The 17,321-nt window shown below is 41.2% G+C and overlaps 2 long non-coding RNA genes across 3 annotated transcripts; one reads left to right on the top strand and one right to left on the bottom strand.

Moving 5' to 3' along the window:
* Positions 1–259: 259 nt before the first annotated feature.
* Positions 260–15,463, bottom strand: LOC139026624 (uncharacterized). 2 transcript variants are annotated; one of them, XR_011478474.1, is made up of 3 exons: positions 14,974–15,463; positions 3,239–3,486; positions 260–936 (listed from the first exon to the last, which is right to left on the bottom strand). It is a non-coding gene; the product is annotated as an uncharacterized lncRNA (long non-coding RNA). The 2 variants fall into 2 exon arrangements; XR_011478475.1 differs by having other exon boundaries at positions 265–760.
* On the top strand, positions 10,282–12,031 carry LOC139026623 (uncharacterized). The gene is made up of 2 exons (XR_011478473.1): positions 10,282–11,295; positions 11,551–12,031. It is a non-coding gene; the product is annotated as an uncharacterized lncRNA (long non-coding RNA).
* Positions 15,464–17,321: the final 1,858 nt, after the last annotated feature.

Raw genomic sequence — 17,321 nt, 5'->3', positions numbered from 1 at the left:
AGTTTTCAGCTGTGCTAACATATTGAAAAAGGGTTTTCTAATGATCAATTAGCCTTTTAAAATGATACTTGGATTAGCTAACACAACTGCCATTGGATCACAGGAGTGATGGTTGCTGATAATGGGCCTCTGTACACCTATGTAGATATTCCAATAAAAAATCACACGTTTCCAGCTACAATAGTCATTTACAACATTAACAATGTCTACACTGTATTAATTATCAATTTGATGTTATTTTAATGGAGAAAAAGTAATTTTCTTTCAAAAACAAGGACATTTCTAAGTGACCCTAAATTTTCAACGGTAGTGTATGTATTCATTTCAGTAGGCTGTATGGGAATGGGAATAAAACTATTCTAAAACTGGGTAGGAGTCAAAAACTAAAAAGAGGCAAAAGTCGTGAAAATGATGAGCTATATCATCCTCCACTCACTATACACAGGGTTAGTAACTATACAGACTCATTTCATAGAACTTAAAAACACTGGGCACTCTACATAGAGGAAGAGTTCCATAGTGGAACTCTGGAGCTCTGTCAGAGTGACCATCGGGTTCTTGGTTACCTCCCTGACCAAGGCCCTTCTCCCCGATTGCTCAGTTTGGCCGGGTGGCCAGCTCTAGGAAGAGTCTTGGTGGTTCCAAACTTCTTCTATTGAAGAATGATGGAGGCCTCTGTGTTCTTGGGGACCTTTAATGCTGCAGAAATGTTTTGGTACCGGTCCCCAGATCTGTGCCGACACAATCCTGTCACGGAGCTCTACGGACAAATCCTTCCACCTCATGACTTGGTTTTTACTCTGACATGCACTGTCAACTGTGGGACCTTACATAGACAGGTGTGTTCCTGTCCAAATCATGTCCAATCAATTGAATTTACCACAGGTGGACTCCAAGTTGTAGAAACATCTCAAGGATCATCTCATAGCAAAAGGTCTGAAAACTTAAGTAAATAAGCAATTCTTATCATTTTTTTTATAGATTTGCAAGAATTTCTAAAAACCTGTTTTGGCTTTGTCATTATGGGGTATTGTGTGTAGATTGATGAGGAAAAACGTGTAATCAATTTTAGAATAAGGCTGTAACGTACCAAAATGAGAAAAATGGGAAGGGGTCTGACAGTGCCCTCGGAAAGTATTCAAACCCCTTGACTTTTTCCACATTGTTATGTTACAGGCTTATTCTAAAATTAGATAAAATATCCTCCGCAATCTACACACAATACCCCATAATGACAAAGCTAAAACAGGTTTAGAAATTTTGGCAAATTTATACAAATTTAAAAAAACTGAAAAACAAGAGACTCAAAATTGAGTTCAGATGCATCCTGTTTCCATTGATCATCCTTGAGAAGTTTCTACAACTTGATATATAAAATATWAAATATATATGTATCAGATAAATCATCAGGATGTGGTAGTCTACTGGTTATGTTCAACACTTCCCCAATCGTTGTTGAGATCTGATATTCTGTGCAGCAAACAAATTATAATTCAATATTAACAGTGATGATGCCATGGCCTATTTTGAAATAAGGTATGCCTAACTTGGTGATTGAGGGCATAAAATTTTTTCACCGTTCTTGAAACAATGTGTGGGAAAAGGCAGGCGTTACAAGTTTTTAAATGTTTTGCTTCGCTGTGAAGTCTTGAGGTTTTCAGGTATGTGTGATGTTTGTGCTGTGGTGGAGATCTTTGTAAGCTATACTCTGCCTTGTCTCAGGATTGTAAGTTGGTGGTTGAAGATATCCCTCTAGTGGTGCGGGGGCTGTGCTTTGGCAAAGTGGGTGGGGTTATATCCTTCCTGTTTGGCCCTGTCCGGGGGTATCATCGGATGGGGCTGTTAGGATTTACCTAGGGGTCATGATTGGGGCTGTACAAATGTTTGGTGTATTAGAATAATTGATTATGCTTATGTTATATTAATAGCAGGGGAGGGGTTAAAAGACCCCTCCCTCCTTACATTTATAGGGTTTTAGACTACTGATTAACAATAGATAAAGTCATCTGTAGAAGTTTAGTATTGTTCTACATTTGTATTTTAGTTCTCTCTCTCTCTGCCTCATTATAAAGAGGCCCTTAGACAGAACTCTGCAGGGGAGTGAAGGAGATAAGACTAGGTAAACATTCCACAATGGGTCAACTTTGGGAAGGGGACATTTACTGCTAAGTGTAGCTAACAATAAGGGCCCTGTTTATCCGCTTTGTAGGCATGGTTTTGGTCCCAGGAGTAGAGGATGATGATTTAGGCAGTGACGTCACCAGGGCGCGACTTAGCGTTTAATAAAACCACTGGAGACCTTTTGTTTGAGACAGGACTTACTCGGAAACATGTGTGCTATGTTCCTGTTTGTCAACTTCTGTCTGCAATTGCATTAATAATAATGGTTTTTGAATGATTTAATTAAAGATATTGTCATAATGCTAATTTCACCAATGAACCAATGATTGACAAAGAAGGACGTAAGAAACGAACCCTAACAGGGCCACAGTGTCTCCTGACCCCTCCTGTCTCAGCCTCCAGTTTTATGCTGCAGTAGTTTGTGTCGGGGGGCTAAGGCCAGTTGGTTATATCTGGAGTACTTCTCCTGTCTTATCCAGTGTCCTGTGTGAATTTAAGTATGCTCTCTCTAATTCTTTCCTTCTCCCTTTCTTTCTCTCTCTCGAGGAACTGAGCCCTAGGACCATACGTCAGGACTACCGGGCATGATGACTCCTTTCTGTCCCCAGTCCACCTGGCCTTGCTGCTGTCCCAGTTTCAGCTGTTCTGCCTGCGGTTATGGAACCCCTACCTGTCCCAGACCTGCTGTTTTCAACTCTTAATTATCGGCTATGAAAAGCCAACTGACATTTATTCTTGATTATTATTTGACCATGCTTGTCATTTATGAACATTTTGAACATCTTGACCATGTTCTGTTATAATCTCCACCCGCACAGCCAGAAGAGACTGGCCACCCTCATAGCCTGGTTCCTCTCTAGGTTTCTTCCTAGGTTTTGCCTTTCTAGGGAGTTTTTCCTAGCCACCGTGCTTCTACACCTGCATTGCTTGCTGTTTGGGTTTTAGGCTGGGTTTCTGTACAGCACTTTCGAGATATTAGCTGATGTACGAAGGGCTATATAAAATAAACTTGATTGATTGATGTCAGATTTACAGAATTCAACCTAGCAATAGACTGGGTCATAACTTATGGAGGTCTAATATATGAAGATAACTTATAGATTGAACCAGCTCTTACCATGACTAACAGTTGTCCTAATCTTCTCCTCCTCTTCTTCATCTTTAATGTTGACATTCAGCTCCAGTGTTTGACTGCAGTCCTCCAGGTTCACTGATGCCATCTCTGGATCCTGCAGTGCAAACTGGGCTCCACTGTCACAATCAGGACCAAGTGACTGTAGGTTTCTACTCAGTGTGGAAGGAGAGTGGCAGGCTGGGTTTGTCCTCACTGTTGATGTTCCGGCCTCAGACTTAATCTGAGTCGGCCTGTAGTAATAAAGACAAACAGACACAAAAGTTATTTTCTTGACAGTTCTGGCACTTTATTCTGTAAAAATATTTTCTCTCTTTTCTTGTTCAATTATCTCATTTCAGTAGATCAGGTAGCTAATCCTTGAAAAAACATTCATTCACATTAGACACAAAGTACACATTTTAAATTGCACAACATAAGAGCACTTAATCTATAGTAGATTTCCTAAATTCACATAAATCCATAAAAAAACATTTAGTACAAGATTGCAGTATGTTGTAGGCAGTACTATGTAAAATTTTTTATGAATAACCTTGTGTTCACTGTATTATTTCACTCACAAAAAACAATTTTATTTCCCGTTCACACCATAGTAAGAATTATCAGGGCAATGGCAAGTCAAATTCAAAGTGGCAAGTCAAATTCAAGGATTTTCAAGTTCTTTTTCAAGCGCTAATATTTATTTACTTTAAGCCCATTGTGCACACCCTGAAATATAGATAAATATAGAAACAACTGAATGTGTCTGAATATTAGTACACATGTAAAGGACTGATAATCATTACATTCAGCTTCAAAACTGTAGAGCAACTGAAATGTTCTCTCTCTGATGAGGCACTACCTGCACTGAAGTCCGTTGATGCAGACCTATTGTATCATGGTGGTCCACAAACAAACGTTTAAGGTCCATGTCTGTCTAATTTTGTACTAAGAAAATAAACCAAGAAATCCCTATTAACTTCTACCACACCCTCCCCTTCCACAAAAACCCTCCCACACCCCCAATAAACTTTATCAATAGATCCCTTTCTGTGTTTGCAAACATTGGGTTCATATTTATGCTGAGACCATCCACCCCAGGTTATCCAGCTTATCAAAACCATACCGACAGTAACATCTGTTACCCCCAACAACTCTGCGCGTTTACAAGATAACTTTCAAACTGGTATTCTCTTCACACAATCCAAGTGTTGATAACCTTACCAATGAAAATGAAGTAATATTTATTCATATTAAAGTATCCTTTGTCACGGCATTTATGGGCGCAAGATTTCTGAACAGCCCTCGAAACCATGTCAGGACTAGTAGAAAGACCAGTTCTGACAGTAGGTCCTCTTACTACGGGACCAGCATGGAAGCTCCATCACTGACAGTAGGTCCTCTTACTACGGACCAGCCATGGAAGCTCCATAGTCTGACAGTAGGTCCTCTTACTACGGACCAGCATGGAAGCTCCATCAGTCTGACAGTAGTCCTCTTACTACGGACCACCATGGGCTACATCAGTCTGACAGTAGGTCCTCTTACTACGGGACCAGCCATGGAGCTCCATCAGTCTGACAGTAGGTCCTCTACTACGGACCAACCATGGAAGTCTAATCAGTCTGACAGTAGGTCCTTCTTACTACGGGACCACCATGGAAGCTCCATAGTTGACAGTAGGTCCTTTTACTACGGACCACCATGGAAGCTCCATCAGTCTGACAGTGGTCCTCTTACTTAACCAGCCATGAAGCTCCACATTGACAGTATAGTCTCTACAACCACCACTTGGCACATTTTCACTCAACAGCTACATGTCCCATTCTTTGGCATTTAAAACACTGTGATGATTCTCTTGTCTGCTCCAGTTTCAACTGTTCTGCTCATGGAACCTGACCTGTTCACCAGACGTGCTGTTTTCAACTCTCTAGAGACAGCAGGAGCGGTAGAGAACTCTAATGATCGGCTAGAAAAGCCAACTGACATTTACTCCTGAGGTGCTGACCTGTTGCACCCTCGACAACCACTGTGATTATTATTATTTGACCTGCTGTCATCTATGAACATTTGAACATCTTGGCCATGTTCTGTTAACTCCACCGCCAGCAGAAGAGGCTGGCCACCCTCATAGCCTGGTTCCTCTCAAGGTTTCTTCTAGTTCTGGCCTTTCTAGGAGTTTTTCCTAGCCACTGTGCTACTACATTGCTTGCTGTTTGGGGTTTTAGGCTGGTTTCTGTAAGCACTTGTGAATCAGCCGATGTAAGAAGGGCTTAATAAATACATTTGATTGGTTGATTGATGAGGCTGGGTCAAATTCTCTGACATGAAGCTAAGGAACCTATTCTGTACTTTTCCAGAAAAACCTTCTCAAACCTCAACAGCACTGATAAGCTTTCACTTCTTTAACCCTCTTTCCTACTGATCAACCTTTAGCTTCAACCACTCTGTCTCCTTCACATGTTCTTTAACAATATCATCCATGGACATAGATATGGACTCAGATTACTCCCTTCAATTTAGCATAAGCTCCAGGGTCATGCTTCTGAGCTTCATCCCATTATGATTTTCCAATTGAAGATCTTCCCTGCTGAACTGACTAGCACAAGATATTACAATCTACCATTTTTTATTTCACTTTATTTACACAGGTATGGCAGATTCAGAAAAAGTTCTCATTTACACGAGCAGCCCAGTTTATCACTCTCTTTTTATGGCCTTGGTTAATCAGATAGGGTGTAAATGAGGCCCTGTGTCTCCCAAAACACCATCCCAACTTTCCACTGTGACACATTTATTACTCTAGCTCCCTACCTGGCCTCTTTAGAGTTTCTATATACATACACCTCTGCTTCCAGTACATTATCCTGTTTCTATGTCTTCACTACAGACCATTCACATACTAGGCCTCATCCTCCCCGCTCATATCATCAAACTGTCCCCACATTGATCCATTCGACCACAGCTGTTGCTTCTCAAACTCTTCCTATTCCATTGTTTCAGGGGTGTCAAACTCATCCCATTGAGGGCTAGCTCCAGGTTTTGTTTTCTTCATTTCAATTAAACCTAGACAATCAGAGAGGGGATTCCTTTCTAATTAGTGACCTTAATTAATTAATCAAGTAAAGGGTGGAGCGAAAACCCGCAGACACTTGGTCCTCCATGAATGAGTTTGAACGTGCTCCGATTCATCCGCATGAATCGACCGCATTCCATGCAGTTGGTGTAGAGAAAAGACATTTGTTTTAATAACATTTACACAGTTAAACTTGTTATAACTACTTTCTAAGCATGATCTGTTATTCAACACCCCTACATTTCTACACTAAACCAACAGTTGTGTTTCATCAGATCTAACACACAGCACACTCCAGAAACAGGTGGCTGCGTTAAGAAGTTACATGACTGAAAGAAGGAAACGCTCTGACCACAGACCTACTGCTGTTTTTAGCAATCTCATAGCATTTCATGGACGCTTCAGACACACAAGGACGGCCCCTGACAGATGATACACACACATCACACCCCCTTTAGGTTTGGTGGTTCGAGGACAAAGGAACAATGCCAAGACCAAAGGACTTCGACACCTAGGCCCAAACGGACCGCCCTCAACCCACACCGACCAGTCAAGAGACAGACTGTCAGAATCTACCTACGTCATTTTAATGTATAATGTAATGCACATATGTTTAGGGGTCTCTTCTGATAGTTCCTCTGACTAAATGAACGGGTCCCGTGCACTGCACTTTGCCAGATATCTTTACCTCTGATAAACTGCTTTTTACTATACCGAAGATCCACCGTGTCCGCGTCTCAAACTTGGTCTCGTTTCTCAGATAACGAATCATCAACAAAATGGTAGCAGAGGATGGTTTCAACCTTTGAATTCGGTCCATAGAGAGTTGATGAGAGAAACGACAAGTTGGAGACAGATTCCAGAAGGACGGGTGACCTGTCCTCAGGTGATCGGGGATTCAACTCGCCTCAGGAAACTGATCAAAGAGCTCGACATTAAAAGGTAAGCAGAGCCTGTTAAATCAAAATCTGCATATTGTATTATAGTCCATATCTAAATTAAGATCAGTAGTACTGGGCGTGAGTATGAATTACTGTTAAATTTTATGTGAAAATTGTGCATAACCGAAGGCATTGTGTAAAGATATCTGAGTAACAATAGGTCGAGACTTATTCACACAGTCTGACACTAGTCGAAATGTTGATCGACTAGATGTACAGTGAGGAATAAGCTTGATAAGGATTCACACAGTCTGGCAATAGTTGATGCATTTGATCAACTAGATGTACAGTGAGGAATCCGAAACTTGATAAAAGATTCATACAGTCGGGAAACCGTGAGGAATCCAAGTTAAAGAAAAAGTTCAAACAGTCTGGCATTAGTCGATTTGTTGATCCACTAAGTGTACAGTGAGGAACTTAGAATTATAAGGATTCACACAGTCTGGCAGTGGTTGTGTTGTTGATCAACCAGATGTACAGTGAGGAATCCGAAACTTGATAAAAGATTCAAACAGTCGGGCAACGGTTGAGTAACGATCAATTAGGTGTAACCGTGAGGAATCCAAGTTCTAATGAGGAAATGTGATATTATTTGATCAAGTCGTATTAGCAAATCTGGGCCTGGCAGGGATGGCATCCCACTAGCAGCATCAGCAATAAGTCTGAGCTTGACATTTCGAGATTAGCAGTAGAAGGTATTAAACCTGAAACTCTCCAAATTATATGTGACAGATTGACCATTCCACGAGACTGATTATTGAATAACTGTGTTGTGTTGACCGCCGGGTCAAATTTTGGCCTGTTTTGCAGCCGCCGCGCTGAGTGCTGACTTGAAGGTTTTTCCCTCTTGTGATGTTGGTATTTCCATAAGGACTAGAATTCATTTGATAATTGTTTTAGGAGCGCTTGAATTTACTAACATATTGTTCCAAAAGCCCAGATTTTAAATACTTTAGGAAAGTACATAATTAATTCATTNTTTGATAATTGTTTTAGGAGCGCTTGAATTTACTAACATATTGTTCCAAAAGCCCAGATTTTAAATACTTTAGGAAAGTACATAATTAATTCATTGAATACATACTAATAAAAGTTTCTTGAAAAATAAGTCCTAAAACTATTTTGATAATTGTTTTAGGAGCGCTTGAATTTACTAATATATTGTTCCAAAAAAAGTGCTGTGCTATTTCGGGAAAGTATTTAATTAATTCGTTGAATGAACGGTAATAAAACTCTTTGTGTACGAGGGTGAGACTCAAGAGATAAGTCTGTGTCGGCACCAAGAATACATCGCTGGTTTAGACCAGTGACGGGCTAAGTACGCTAAGATAGTGGATAAAATATAAAACATAACTAGGCAAAATGGCCACGACTACCGTCCCAAGCGGTAAAAGAGGCAACAGAGAGCGAGACGGAGAAGAACAAGATGCACTTATTTAAGAAAGAGGGAACTAAACACAGAGAGAGAGTTGAGGCAGAGTTGAGGATAGGGACATGGGCGATAGAGGAGAGCTGTACAGAGAATGGACAGAAGAGGGCAGCATTGCCACACTCAACGGTCTCCCAGTCGACGGGGAGCCTGTTTGAATGCTGGTGACATAGAGAAAAACTTAAAACCAATTCGGAGTAGAGAGAATACATTTAATAACTTATTTAGGTTAAATTTACAGACTAATGTTATTATTGTTATGGATTGGCTGACATACGATATAAATTTAGCGAAGTATATGGTAAGTTTACACTTTGGAGTGGAGAAAGTTGAGAAGTTGACTTTACTTATACGATAGTTTCGCTGCTAAACTCAGTCGGAGTAACTAGATGTTTTGCCTAGAGGCATGAATAAGACAGTTATTTTTGGTATTGTATTGCCTACTAATTTTCTGAGTACGTTACTAGACACAGGATTGATTTGTTGTGTAACGACGTAAAACAACGTCATTAGGTGGGATATACAATTACGTTACTCGAATGGATTCGGCCATTGTTCAGGTAAATTATTTTCTATACTTCTGGCAGTATGGTTCTGATTAAGAGATCAAACCTTTGTGATAATTTGTGTTTGGTTTATCGAACCCGTACTATTGCCTGTTGCGTTTAGTCAACAATGATTTAGAGTTCGTTGAAAGTTGCTGCGTTCTGAACACAGGTTGAGCGCTAGTAAACGCATATCTTTATTTGAACTATACTAATCTATTTGATAAAATTACTAAACCTGCATATTTAGCATTTGACAATGATTGACAAATCCATATATTTAACCACAACTTTGAATTTAGCATTGVGTATTATAGGAGGAACGGGATACAATTTGTACTTTCCCCACCGGGTGTGGCCGTATTAAATTATGCTAGAGAAAATTGGTTATGTCATTTAGAGAGAAAATGTGTGCATTATAGCTTTGCTTCACTTTTTCAAAGGTGGCTAAAAGTTATTGGTTTTTGTTTAGGTAACACCAGGGATTTCGTACAAGAAGTAAACATATTCTAAACGTGATCTGTTTTCATTATGGTGAACAATGAGAGGGCCACAAACTGGTAATGGTTGGCTGGGAGTTTTTAAAGGAACAGTACACGTTTATCACAGTTGTGTGAATGAGTTACATGAAACATCGGGAAATTAAAGACGAATGATTTGAGGGTATTATCATAATTATTAGGTTTTGTTTTTGTAGTAAACGTTTGGTTTAAGGGGTTTCCGTGTTCCCAGAGACAAGATATCTTAAGGGGGTACACTCATATATGAAATATTGGGAGTTTTATTTTCTGAGTTTTATTTAGACAAGGGATTTTTTTTTTAGGATAAAGGGTTCTTTATGGAACACGAATGTAAGGGATGGTGTAACCTTTGACCTGTTTTCATTGCATTTTCCTGTGGCTTGATCAACCCACGGGGGGATGTAGTGAGGATAATGAATTCGTGGTCATTGGTGTCAGAAGTGGGATATGGTTAGCATTTGTTTTGGCCATTAGAAGATTTTTATTTAAATAGTATTAAAATTGACAGGGGTATATGACATATGTGATGATTTAGGATTATTGATAGGATAGAGACAGGTTTATTAAGGTTATGTAGGGACTTTAGAGATTGACACTATAAGACATGTTGTTATTTTTAAATCCATGATTTCAGATAAAGTCAAAACAGTGAGACACTTAGTTAATGTTTGGGACCAAGCTACAGACAGATAAGGGAAAGGGCAGACAGAGTGGCCCTCCCCGCACTGCTGAGACCTTGAAGGTTTGAGAGCAGAGAAGGGAGTTTTGGAAGGGGGCGCCAGGACAGAGATAACAGAATGGGTAGATAACAGTTACTGAATGGAGACAAAAGGGAGAATTGGACATGTGGAAAATGAAAGGGGCGCTCCTACATAATAATGTAGAACATAAGAATATTTTACTAAGTCATTATTTAGAATAGGTAAGGTTGATACCTGGGCAGAGCCAGGTATCAAAAGGGGAATGGGTACATTGTGGTCTAGGATAGGATGGGGCATATTGGATAATAAACTAATTTAAAAATTTTACATTTCTAGCTAACAAATAGGCATAGAAGTTAAATATATAATCAGATAGAACAAATGAGAAACTGTTTGTTAACCAAACCTGTATGTCCAAGATTTTATGCATTACAGGTGAATTAAAGGAGAAGGTGATTCACTCGACCTGGGGGCATATCGCACTTGGAGGGTGAGACACACTGACACTGCCGAATGATCACAGAGTTAAGGAGAAGAACCGTTGCTAATAGAGCTCGGGGATCAACTCCTTGATGAAGAATCCCTGACCCCGACCTTTCATCACTGTGTACGTTCATAGAAGTGAAAGTGTTGCTTGATCTCTGGCTAATGATGTGTTCTCTGGGAGAGGATGGGGCTTTACAGGACTGCTTGTAGTCCTGGACTGTCTGATTAGGATACGATGGGGATGTTTGCTATCACAGTGCTGCCAGGGCCACCACCAGTTCCAACAGACCAGGTTCAGCCGGCCTCCTCCACCACTTCAAGACCAAGTCCCACACCACCACCTAAGCTCTCCAATCCGGTACAGGTAATAAATGTGAAAGACATCTCAGATAGTGACCAATTGGGGACTGATTCTGGTTAAGAGGGTAGGGAGAACATGTGGTTGGCCTATAAAACACTTAATAGAAAGGACTGTGTCGTATGTGGACATGCCAGACCTATTCTGGCTGCTCATCCATTTGCCCTAAGCAGTGGGAAGGTTGGATGTGCATATTGGAAAGTTTTTATTATAATAAGCCAAATTTAACCCTGTGTAAAACTCTGAGTCTTGTGATCCCAGAAGTCCCTCCCCAGAAGGCACCGTGGGGGTTAAGGCATATGGGGGATGCTACAGCTGTAACACTGGTACAGGTAGGGGTATAGACTATGGGAGGCTCCCTACTACTGCCTGCATCACTAATGTCACTATTAACTAGAGGTGTTGCTGATGTATGATGGATGTGTGGACCTGCCAGGCGGTTGACCCCCATTTTGAAAGGAGACTGTCAGAGCACATGTGCTTTGGCCAGTCTGATAACACCATTGCCTATTATTGAGGTTACAGCTAACCAACTCCTGGAAGCTGCACATGACGCAGAGGCTCGGGACCAACCCAGGAGACGGCAGAAACGTGACGCTCCTTGGTCCGAGRGTACAGATAACATCCACACCAACCTTTTGGGGGTCCCAATAGGGGTCCCCCACGAATTCCAGACATTAAACAGGAATGATGGCCTGTGGCATTTATTGCCCATTATTGGCCCAGCTATTATTGATGCTAAGCAGAATGCCTGGATCAATTATATCTACTGTATTCAACAATGATTTGCTAACTACACCCACACAGCACTTAAGGGGATGGCTGAACAATTGGATGCCACCTACAAGATAGACTAGCACTAGACATGATTCTGGCCAACCAGGGGGTGTTTGTAAAATGTTTGAAGAACAATGTTGCACGTATATAACAATACCAGTCCGGATGGGAGCATTTCAAAAGCTCTGAGCAGGTTGGAAAAGTTATCGGTGGAGATGAAGGGTCTTGCAGGTGTGGAGGAGAGTGGACTGTTCCCTTGGCTGGGTGGTTGGTTTGGTAAGTACACTGAAATGATGATTACTGAATTTCTGACCCTAGTTGTTGTTTTTCTTATGCTCATGTGCTGTGCTGCCTGTATCATACCTTGTTTGAAGAAGTCTGTTACAGATGTGGAAAGGGCCTCTGGAATGATGCCGTGGCTTGATGCTCCAGTTGGAGAGGCTGATACGAAATCAAGCTTTCGCAGGAGAGTGGGCCTGACAGAGGAGGACCCTTGGTTTGCTGTAATTGATGTTGTCGAATTAATAAAAAGTGATGTTTGTCCTCCCTGTTGTGAAGGTTTGAAGTTCCCGGGTGGCGACGAGCCCACCTGGTACAGGTTGTATAGAGGGATGGACCTGAGGGTTTAACATTTTCTCGTTTTTTGGTTACTAATGTGTGATTTTGGTTAACAAGGCTTCGAGGCGGTCCATGGCCAATTGGCAGCTACATCCCTGATGACATTTCAAAATAGAATCGCGGTAGATATGTTGTTGGCTGAACGGGGGGGGGGGTCTGTGCCATGTTTGGGGAGAAATATTGTACTTTCATTCCCAATAACACAGCAACTGATGGTAGTCTTACTGTTGCCCTAGAGGGTCTTCGTACACTTAATGGAAAGATGAAACAACATTCAGGTGTGGATACCACTATGTGGGACTCCTGGATGGATGCTTTTGGTAAATATAAAACACTCGTTTCCTCTATCCTTGTCTCAATCGCTGTTTTTACCACTATCCTCGTGCTTTGTGGGTGTTGTTGCATTCCATGTGCTCGCACTCTGGCTACTAGAGTTATCACCGCTGCTATAGACCCAAGTCAAACTGATAGGGCTCAAATGTTTCCATTACTTGCTTTTGAGGATAGTGAACCTGGTTACCTTTCTGATGACTAGATGTCACGTCTCTGGTGAGACGTGAAGAGGGGGAATTAAAAATTTGTCTTCTGACAAATTTTCCCCTGTTTTGCTTTACTAGATGTCACGTCTCTTGGTGAGACGTGAAGAGGGGAATTAAAATTTTCTTTCTGAAATTTTCCCTGACTGTTTGCTTTTACTTAGTGTCACGTCTCTGTGAGACGTGAAGAGGGGAATAAAAACTTTCTCTCTGAAAATTTCCCTGGTTGTTTTTGCTTTTTACTTAGTTTATGTCACGTCTCTGTGAGACGTGAAGAGGGGAATTAAAATTTTCTTCTGAAAAGTTTCCCCTGTTTTGCTTTAAGCTATTTGTCACGTCTCTGTGAGACGTGAAGAGGGGGAATAAAACTTTTCTCTGAAAATTTTCCCACTGTTTTGCTTTACTATTTGTTCACGTCTCTTGAGAGACGTGAAGAGAGGGAATAAAACTTTTCTCTGAAAATTGTTCCCCTGTTTTGCTTTAACTAGTTATGTCACGTCTCTTGGAGACGTGAAGAGGGGGATAAAAAATTTTCTCTGACAAAAATTTTACTATGTCTACAGTTCTTTAGACGTGAAGAGGGGGATTTGTAAGAAATACTACTTTTGATTAATAACATTACAGTTAAAACTTGTTATAACTACCTCTTTCTTAAGCATGGTCTGTTATTCAAACACCCTACATTTCTACACAACACACATTGTGTTCTAATCAGATACTAACCACACACGCCACCCACGAAACAGGTGGCTGCTTAGAACTTTACATGACCCTGAAAGAACAGGAAACGCTCTGACCAAGACACAACTGCTAGTTTTAGCAATTCTCATAGCTATCTCATGAACCAGACACACACAGGACAGGCCCCTACAGATATACACACACTCACACCCCTCTTTAGGTTGGGGTTCGAGGACAAAGAACAATGCCAAGCACCAAAGGAACTTCGACACCAGGCCCAAACAGGACCGCCCTCAACCCACACCGACCAGTCAGAAGAACAGACTGTCAGAATCTACCTACGTCATTTTAATGTATTAAATGTAATGCACACCATGTTTAGGGGCTCTCTTCTGCTAGTTCCTCTGAACTAAATGAACGGGTCCGTGCACGCTTTGCCAGATATCTTTACCTCTGAATAAACTGCTTTTACTATACCAAGATCCACCGTGTCCCGCGTCTCAATTGGTGTTTCTCAGATAACGAATCATCAACATTGGCCTCTCTCTCCAAATGGTGAAGGATATCTTAAGCTAGCTTCCCTCTATTTTGACACTCCACCACACTGCCTCGTGTCGCCATTTCACCACGAGCAAACTCCTAGAAAGATGACCGAAACCGTTGAAACCGCCATTTGATGAGCCTCGTCCGAACCATCCTGATCTCGCGAGCTTACATTAACGAAACAGTGTATGTAAACTCGCGAGATCAGGATGTTTCGGACGAGGCTATTTACCAGCTCATAAACAACATTTGACACAAAACCAAGAACGTGTTAAAACGAACTCAAATAAGTGGAATCTTTATGAAATTACTTTGACGAAATTATGTACATACACTCAGGCAAACCCAAAGTCTACCTAAGTGACTTGTAAAATCGTTTTTAATCACGTTCTTCACTCACTCGGTTTGACCCCAAAATAACACATACAACTTAAAACTTTACCAAACGTGATAATACCTTCACGGGTTTGCTACCTAGCATATTATATATTCKTTCGACATTAGAAAGTTTAAACGTGYTATTACATACCTACAATRATACAGTTGAAACGGACACAACCACTATCGACATAACACAGTTCTGTCGTTTTCTACCCGGAACTTCYTGTTCCCCTCTACSRCAWKGCAACAKCGTCATCTTCTTCTCTGGTATACTGACATTTACACAAATATAACGTGTCTACCGCCACCTACTGTACGGTTAGTAAACTGTAGAAAGAAATACATGTCCATTGCGGAAGCAACGACATCAAAACAAAATACAAAAATAAAAACATCCCACTCCTTCAGTCACAGTCCTCTTCAATTCACATCCCTACACAGTCTCATGGGCCTCGTAGGGAGGAACATCTTCAGTCACAGCCCTATTCAAATCACATCCCTACACAGTCTCATGGGCCTCGTAGGGAGGAACATCTTCAGTCAGTATTCCCTGCAATCAGTGATGTAAAGTACTTAAGTACAAATATTTTAAGTACTACGTAAGTAGTTTTTGGGGGTATCTGTACTTTCCTTTTGATATTTTTGACAACTTCTACTTTTACTCCACTACATTCCCAACGAAAATAATGTACTTTCTACTCCATACATTTTCCCTGACACCCAAAAGTACTTGTTACATTTTGAATGATTAGCAGGACAGGAAAATTGTTCAGTTCACGCATCCCTACTGCATCTGATCTGGCGGACTCACTAAACACAAATACTTTGTTAGTAAATTATGGATGTGATCTTACATTCAATCTGGAGTGCCAGAGTGTGCTTGGGCGTTCGTAAATTCAGAGCGTTGTCAGATTGTCAGTTCGTATCGCTCTCGGAGCGTTCAGAGCCACACTGGACGCTCTGGCGGAGGAGTAGGGTTGATTCAAGCGTTCTGACCTCACAACGGCAGCCAAGCATCCAAGCTAACTGGTTAACATTGGCTAGCTTGCTAGCTACTTCCACTACAAATGAGCGAACTCTGACCATTTCACTCGCCTTAGCAGAGCTGGTTAGGCTGTGTTCATGTTATCCAAAGCATTGGTGACTTTAACTGTGCTACAGGCAACAATTTCATTACGCTTTTTTTGCCGAAGTTTACTGACACCGGCCGTACTCAAGGGGTGTTGAGCGTTCGTTTGTCATCAATTATTCTTCCCTCTGGCAGCCTCAGACCAGTGCTCTGAAATCGGAGTTTAAATAGCCAGAGCGAATTTAGGAACGCACGCTATGTCTGAGTGTTGGAGTGTGCCCCTTACATTTAAACTACAATAAAGTCGTGCTGTCTGGTTTGCTTAATATAATGAATTTGAAATTATTTGTACTTTTACTTTTGATAATTAAGTATATTTTAGCAATTACATTTACTTTTGATAATTATGTATATGTTTAACTAAATATTTTTAGACTTTTACTCAAGTAGTATTTTACTGGGTGGCTTTTACTTTTACCTTGATAGGAAAGGACTCAAGTATCTTTACTTTTACTCAAATAATACAATTGGGTATTTTTTCCACCACTGCCTGCAATGCTTCCAATGTTAATTCCTGAACTCCCAAAAACCTTTCAGCCGCAAATACAATTAATCTACAATCGGTATCCTTCAACTGGTAAACGACGTTATGAATCTGTGGCCTGCTGGAGGTCATTTTGCAGGGCTCTGGCAGTGCTCCTCCTTGCACAAAGGCGGTCCTGCTGCTGGGTTGTTGCCCTCCTACKGCCTCCTCCACGTCTCCTGATGTACTGGCCTGTCTCCTGGTAGCGCCTCCATGCTCTGGACACTACGCTGACAGACACAGCAAACCTTCTTGCCACAGCTCGAATTGATGTGCCATCCTGGATGAGCTGGACTACCTGAGCCACTTGTGTGGGTTGTAGACTCCGTCTCATGCTTAAGCAGCAAGTAAGCAAAATAGAAAGCAGCCGCCCGCAGATGGCCAAAGAGTGAGCACAAAACGATCAAGGCTGCAGGAAGTCATTAGGACTGAAGAAGTGGTGCTGTGTACCAAACGCTGGGTGAAACATCGCACCACTCCTTTATGGGGTGTCTTTCACTACTTCCTATAATTTCCACCTTTGTCTATTCCATTTGCACAACAGCATGTGAAATGTCAATCAGTGTTGCTTCCTAAGTGGACAGTTTGATTTCACAGAAGTGTGATTGACTTGGAGTTACATTGTGTTGTTTAAGTGTTCCCTTTATTTTTTTGAGCAGTGTAGTATGATATGCTATGTTATTATGGTTACATAAGACAGATGGTTACGTAAAACTTCTTATGGCTGAGATCCCGCTAACGGGATTGATATGACAACAGCCAGTGAAAGTGCAGGGCGCCAAATTCAAAACAGCAGAAATCTCATAATTAACATTCCTCAGACATACAAGTATTTCACACCATT

The sequence above is a fragment of the Salvelinus sp. IW2-2015 genome, unplaced genomic scaffold (genome assembly GCF_002910315.2).
Source record: "Salvelinus sp. IW2-2015 unplaced genomic scaffold, ASM291031v2 Un_scaffold5279, whole genome shotgun sequence".
Taxonomy (NCBI): domain Eukaryota; kingdom Metazoa; phylum Chordata; class Actinopteri; order Salmoniformes; family Salmonidae; genus Salvelinus; species Salvelinus sp. IW2-2015.
Note: the sequence above shows the minus strand (reverse complement) of the source record. Positions and strands in the feature narration are given on the sequence as shown.